Genomic DNA, 7304 nt, shown 5'->3' with positions numbered 1-7304 from the left:
GCAAGTAAAATAAAATAGATTAGCCATTCCATCAGAGAGAAAAACTAGCTGCGACGAGGAGAAATGAATTAAAGAAGCATTAGTACAGATTATTCATGAAAGAAAATAAGGTCAAAATGAGAACACTGCGTTTGCAAGGCACCTTTCACAACTGCGAGCTGCTCTGCCCCGCGACCAAGTCCATTCATTTTCCTAATCATGCGATCGTCCAATCTCCATTATCTGCAGCTCGCCAGCTATAAACACGCTATAGAGTGGCGTGAAAGAGGGAGAGTGTGAGCTTGAGAGACAGAGGAGAGACAGGGAGAAAGCAAGCAAGCAAGCAAGCGAGATTACTACAGCCAGCCTTTTATAAAGCTGTTTCTTTCATTATAACAGGTCCTTTCATCAAAATGACACAGAACCCTTAAAACTGGGCATCCTGCTCCCGTAGAGCACCCAGCTATAGCTTTAAACCAAGTTAGACCCTGCTCCGGAAAGCAAACGCAACTCGCTCATTTGACACACAAATTGTTTACGATTCATTAAAAAGCAAAATTGCATATCCCAGTGCTGGCAGCTGAGTCCATATGGGTGCGCGGGGCATTCACGCATCTCTTTGTATGCTGGCAGTACCAGCCCGAAGTTTAGCTCTGTGCAGCGAGATTCTGTGCAGCCACACCAGGCATGAGGTAATTATCAACGCTTTATTTGTCTTTAAAACCTTAAAATCTGCTCCTTGGCTTACCTTGGTTTAACAGGACGTGGCAAACGTGTTGAGATTTGGGGGGTTAAAAAATAATAGCTATCTCCTTTCTTGTTTTACATTTCGGACTCACAGACTGTGTAAAATTACTGCTTATTACTCCATCAATAATTGAAACTTTGGATGAAAATTATTTGCAATTAACACATCTATTGTAAGGATCGTGAATTATTCATTTCAGTTAAAAATAACATCTCTATCGTGTAGCACAACTTCTACAGAAAAGGCTATGGGGGGGGGTCGTTCTCTTAGAAAATAAATGGTGTGACGTTCAAGTTGAAGGCGAACTTTCTGCAATGTTTAATCTAAACAACAGCATGTGTAGTTATAAAACTGTTTATTTTTAGGCAAGTGCATTACTAAATGTTTCCAGCATTTTTACATATATATTCACAGTGCTGAAACATCTGTGAAATACATGTGACTGAAATGAAACTTCCGCGCATACTTTCTAGAAGGGGGGAGTAGTGGTCTAATAATGTTTGGGGATGCTTATTAAATAATAAACATTGACACACCTCATCCTGAAAGCAGGATGCTTTTTCTTGCGAGGCAAGAAAAGAGGACTGCTAATAAAATACACAAATATTACTTAGAAGCAGGTAAAAACACAACATGACAGAAAGGGTGCAGCTAAAAACCGACAGTTTAAAACTTTGCAAACGATAACTAAGAATCAATAGACTGATTTACAGGGATTTAACAAGCTTTAAAAAAAAAAAGAAGTCACATGAATAGTCAACAGTTTATGTGCATGCAAATATCCCTTCCCCCTCCAAGTTCCCCTGGCAGAAAGTCTAATTGGAAAATCAGTAGTATAAGTAGAGTGGTTAGCCCTGCGCCGTTCCCATTCCCCGCAAGCTGCACGTTACGTTTCACTGGCAACCACTGGGAAACCTCTAATAGACGGTTAAAAAATTAAGAGTTGAGACAAAACAAAACGAAAAACCCCCAAAGCCCAAACACCTTGAAACACAAGCCACATGAGCCGCACAATGGCCACCACCACGTTGCAGGATAAAAACCTTCCGGATCGCGCTTTTTGAAAGTCTTTCAAGTCCTCGGAGGTCTTAAAACTTCCCAACCGACACCCCAAAGGGTGCGGGGCGGCGCGGGGGGAGCCCGGCTCGCCGCGGCGCCGCGTACAATGAAACCGATCGCGGCGCGTTTTGTAATTCCACTCGCCGGTCCTTTTTTAACTGATATCTATGTGAAACGAGCGGAGGTTCACGGTCCAGTTAGGAGCGGATAATACAGGCATTGTCCTGGCAGCAAACTTTTCCTCTCGCTGGGAGAATTCACGCTTGCCGCAAGAATAATAATTACAGAAAACTAAAAATGCCCCGCTAACGAATTAATCCCTAACGGACAACACGCTAACGAGGGCAGTAATGACTCGAGGACTCTCCTCCTCACAACGGGACTTGCATCTCCTGCCACAATGGGCTATTGTGCATCCTCCCAACTCTCCCTACCTCGTATAGATTCGGGATGTCAAAGGTTGTCTGGCCCGGCTGACCACGACATGCCAGTTAACTCGTCCTGCGGAGCCCGCTGCAACTTTATGGGAACTTTAATTGCCCCCCAGCGCAGCCCGCGCCACGTTACGTGGGATCCGTAACACGCGGCGGCGGCTCCTAATAGAGCCGTAACCTGCTCCAGCGCGAGCAGGCGGCGGCAGAAGCCGGAGGGGTCTCCGAGGAGAGGCTCTACCTTGCAGGAGCCACACGTGGCCGCTCGGCCCCGACACGGACGCGCCGCTGCGGACTTTAGCTCGGCCTCTACTGCACTTCCCACCTCCCTCGTTAGAAAAGGCTGCCTGGCGAAAGCGCACGCGGACGGATGGACGGACGGACGCTCGCGAGCAGCAGATAAAGTAAAACAAAGTGAGCGTCAGGCGGCTGCCTGCGACGAGCTGCTCCACGCGAGGCTGTTGCAAACTCCTTCTTTGCAGACTTTTTGTTGTGTTTTTTTTTTCCTCCCCCCAAAAAAAGCTTCCCGGCGGCCGCTGCCGTGCCCAGGCGGCGTCTCCCGTCGCACGGGGGGCCGCGGGCGCGCGTGGGGCAAGCGCGAGGCTGCTCCAGCGAGGAGCGTGAAAAAACTCAAATGTTAATTTGATAAATGTGAGGTCTGGGACATTTTGTCAGAGAGGGAGGGAAAGTAGAAAAGGGAGAGAGGGAAAAAAAAAAAAAAAAAAAAAAAGCAGCCCTGCTGCCAACTCACCATCCACCAAGTTCTGGCCGAGATGTCGTAGCAGAGCTGCCATTTGATGGAGCCGTCGGAGGTTTTCCCTGCCATTATGCTGTCAGCAAGCTTCATCTGATGCTAACTCACGGGAGATAAGACACCTAATTGAGAAAACATTTGCACTGGCATGTTGGGCAACATGTAGCCCGCTCCATCCCATATGGAATCATGGGTAAAAAAAAAAATCTCCTTGACAATGAACCAATCTCTCGGAGAGCCGGTGGCAAGGTGAAGTGGAGATGAAAAGTCATCTGCTCCCAGCACTGTCTTCTCCTCTCTCCGCTCTCCCCCTCTCCCGCGCTCGCGCTCACTCCTGTTTTTTTTTTTTTTTTTTAAATAAGAACCCACTGCTCAACATCAAAGCGAAGCGGCCAAAATTAGGGCTTCATCACTCAGATGATTTTGGTCTGCAAGGTTTTTCTTTCCTTTCCCCCTTCTTTCTTTTTTTTTTTTCCTTCTTTTTTTTTTTAAGGAGAATAAAGAGATTTAATAGGACAAAGGCAGGTAGTGGACTGCGGAGGGAGATCGCCACAGGCTATTAGCCTAAAATTTCTGCTTGACAGATGGAACTGCTTAGAGACTATCATGCAATGTTTGGTTTTTTTTTTTTTAAAAAGACTTGCAGTCTGATTCAGTATCTGTTTATCGCAGCTACTTTTCTCATGTACGTGACCGAGGGAAAAAAAAAAGCAAAAAAAAAAAAAGAGAAGATTGAGTGTTTTTCTTTCCTTTCTTTTTTTTTTTCCTATTTCTCTTCCTTTTTTAATTTTTTTTTTTTATATATATGATTTCTTAATATCTGTGGGTGTCATGATTTAGGCAGTGAAAGGCAAAGCAAAAGTATGAACTGCTGAAGTTTATTCTGCCTCTCAGGGACAGAAGCTTTCTGAAGGAATCAAACATTCCCCCCTCTTTTTTTTTTTTTTTTTAAATAAGGGAGACATTAAAAGTTTTGGCTCTTTGTTCCTTCTTGATTTTAGATATCAGACCTCACTGTTTAAATGAATGACTTTTCATATGGAGGCTCAGAGGGCTAAAGTGCTCCTTAGAACTAAACAAGTCCCTTCTTGTCTCTTTTTTTTTTTTTAATATAGTTTTGCTACTGCATTTTTCAAACTTGTTTTCAATGTTATACTCCTAATATCAACGGGTAGTAACTCTCCGGGACTCAAAGATATTTGCTTCTCCCTCCTGCCAGACTTCCCTGGGCATCAGGGTTCTCCATGTCCCACATTTATACGAGGGACCATCAGACAGCTTGGGAAAAGACAACTCCGAGCCAGTTTTGAAAAGTTGGGAAATCCTGCTGGTGTTCAGTGCTAAAATCCTGCCTCGGAAAACGAAGGACAAGACGCTCATCCATTTTACCACCTCTGTTTGCCACTGCGTGCTGTGGAAGCGACAACTGTGCTCCTTCCTTTGCTGGCAGCTGGGTGCCACCCCGGTGCCGAGCGTCTTCCATGCAAATCCCCCCGTTCCGTGGCACGCTGCGCCGGGTGCCGGGCCGCGAGCAGCACCACCTAATAATAGGGCACTTCAAGCCCCGCAGCGGCTCCTCGCCTCGAGTGCTCTAAAAATGAACTTCTGAACTGGCAGGCAGGCTCCTGCCAGGAATATTTCGGAGGTCTATTGAGCTATGACTGATCCAACTCGCGCACTCAAAAAAAACGCCACTCTGCAGATCTTTTCATTATTGGGACACAAGAGGAAAAATGTATTAAAAATATCCGCTCTATTTTGAACAATATCCATTTCTTTTTGCATCAAAAAGGGGAGCCCGTGGGCGCACAATTCTCCCCTTGAGTGTTTTGTATACCAACAACTGTTTAACTATTTGGCTGCAGCAAAGTATCAGTCCAGGCTGTGCAGACCACAAAACCGTCATTCAGGGCAGCACAGAAGTGACTTTCACGGAGCTGCAGGAATACCTCTGCACTTCTGTGATGTGTGACACGATAAGCCAGGGATTCAGGACAAACACAAACTGCAAACGCGACGCTCCAGGGTTAGGCTTTGCTTCCACCTATATATTCCACAATATATTTGTGTGCAAAAAATACATTTGCGCACGATCTGTGCCCCTGCCCAGAGTCCCAAAGTGCCTTTCTGGTGCGGGAGCAGGTAGAGCATCCCCGCTGTTCATGGCAAAGAGTCCGGCTAGCACGGCAAGCGTTAAGGTTTAGTCGGAATCCAGGAAAAAAACCCAGCCCCTGTGCCAGGGACTGGTGTCCTCACAGTGGCCAGCCAAAGTGTTTATCGTCTGCTGTTACTGCAGGTCTGCCAGCGCTACCTGCTCTTTCTCTTGCTTGCTGCTTACTTGAGAAAACCCCTCCAAGTAACCACGTAAAATATAAGGTGAACTGATTAAGTAACAACCCTTAAGTAACAACGCCTTTGAACTAGTGTCAGATTCAATTTTATGCTGCTCTCCCTGCATCTCAAACCACACAACTTCCCCCCCCGCCTTATTATTTATTTAGTATTTTATAGCCAGTTGTGCTGCGTGTCTGTCCACTCGAGTTCTGATAAATCACTATCTGCGTCTTCGTGGCTTTCTAGTGCCCGCTGTAGCTACAGACCCGCTGGCAAACGCTGCCCTGATTGCTGCATTAACCACTGCTTTGAGGGTACTTAGATCTTCCTCCGCCAATATATGATTTTCCTTCAGAATATTAATTACAAACACTCGGAATAAATAAATACTGCTTTTTAGCTGAGCATACAGTTTTCAGGTTATGAATGACAGCAGCATGGAAACACTGCCCTCCTGATAGTTAAGTGCAAAGAAATGATGAGCGCTCTTGGTTAGCAGCGGTTTAAATTCAGGACAATTAGGTGCAGTTAACTTTGCCATTGTTCGCTCCAGGCCGGGATGGTGGGTTCTTACCCGCGGAGCAATTATTCCTTTCATAAGCGGCTGTTGTTAATAGCATTAAAACAAGATTAAATACAACATGTTAAATATTGCAATTATTGTGGAAAATAAAATTATTTGGTGAGCATAATGGGGAGCAAATCAAGCATTTAACATGATCCAGGAAATGCTACTCCAAACAATTGCATTTGTTTTATGCAATTTTTCCCCTTTGATTGCTGACAGATGCCGTTTTGGAAACAAACATCTAAGTAGTTTTCCTTCAATCAGAAAAAAAAACCACACACCAGAAAATGGCTACATGTTTTGAATTTAACTCTTGTCAATCAGCATTCTGCACAACGCTCCCTCTGAATGGTACGAGCACAAAACGATGCCTTCCAAAGACTAATAAGCCACAAAGACGTTTGCTTCTAAACCAGATCTGCTCCGAAGAGAGAAAAGGCCTTCGTGCTGCACAGGCATTTGTACAGAGGCAGCTGTGAAATAAAAATACTTGCGATGTACGGGCGATATTTCAAATCGGAAATAAGTTAGATGGATGTGTTTGTGGGCTAAAGAAGAGGAGATTTGTTTTCCGACAGCTTTAGGCCTCAAGCAATGAATCGAAGCACTTGCCAGTTCCTTTCCGACTTCCTCCTGGAGCAGTGGCCAACTGTCCAAAAATCCTTTGCCTAAATTTCTGCGCCGAGTTACCTGCTGTGGCGCGAGCACCCCCGCCGCACCTGTAGCCGGCCAAGGTCACGCCGGCTCTCCAGGGTACAGAAGCAGGAAGGTAGGCTAAAAAAGGCTAATAAAGTATATTAATTCGGATGACTCTATCAAGCTGGCATTTTACAGCCTACTGGAAACCGAATGCATGAGAGCATTAGAAAAGTTGGCATAGCGGGCAGTTCCTCCAAATGTTGGCTTCTCCTCGGCACGCTGGTAAAAGAAGCTCGTCAGAACTGCCTGTAACTCCCAGTGCTAGACACATCTTTCGGATATGAGCACGTTTTGCTAGATTATCTGTTAATTGCACAGTATCTATCGCTAATTAACCCTTTTCTAGGCTCTCTTTTTTATTTTCCCCTCTACTTCTTCACTTGCAATTGCTTTTCAGCAGGCTGCACAGTGGGATTTTAGGTCTGTTCCTAATTTGGGAGGCATTTTCCTTGGGAAGCCCCAACCGAGACGAGTTACGAGGAGGATTTCCTTATCTGGAGCAGTGACAATTAGTTCAAGCGCCACATGAGAGCAGGCAGTTGATTCCCGGACCGCCCCTGAACTTCTGCAAAGTTGCGGACGACGAGTGTGTGTTCTGGCTTTTGGAAATCCTATAATCCTGCCTTCAGTCAAGAGGATCGGCTGTTGCTGAAGACGTAAACAAGGCGAGAAGCAGCATGTGATCCCTGCTCCTACACCTCCAACGGCTCCCGAGCCAAAACGGGCGCAACG

At 45.6% G+C, this 7304-nt stretch overlaps 1 long non-coding RNA gene across 1 annotated transcript; it reads left to right on the top strand.

Moving 5' to 3' along the window:
- Positions 1 to 614: 614 nt before the first annotated feature.
- LOC112948485 lies at positions 615 to 6709 on the top strand. The gene is made up of 2 exons (XR_003249635.1): positions 615 to 671; positions 6093 to 6709. It is a non-coding gene; the product is annotated as an uncharacterized LOC112948485 (long non-coding RNA).
- Positions 6710 to 7304: the final 595 nt, after the last annotated feature.

Source organism: Nothoprocta perdicaria, unplaced genomic scaffold, assembly GCF_003342845.1.
Source record: "Nothoprocta perdicaria isolate Ctin4 unplaced genomic scaffold, notPer1 scaffold_262, whole genome shotgun sequence".
Taxonomy (NCBI): Eukaryota; Metazoa; Chordata; class Aves; order Tinamiformes; family Tinamidae; genus Nothoprocta; species Nothoprocta perdicaria.
Note: the sequence above shows the minus strand (reverse complement) of the source record. Positions and strands in the feature narration are given on the sequence as shown.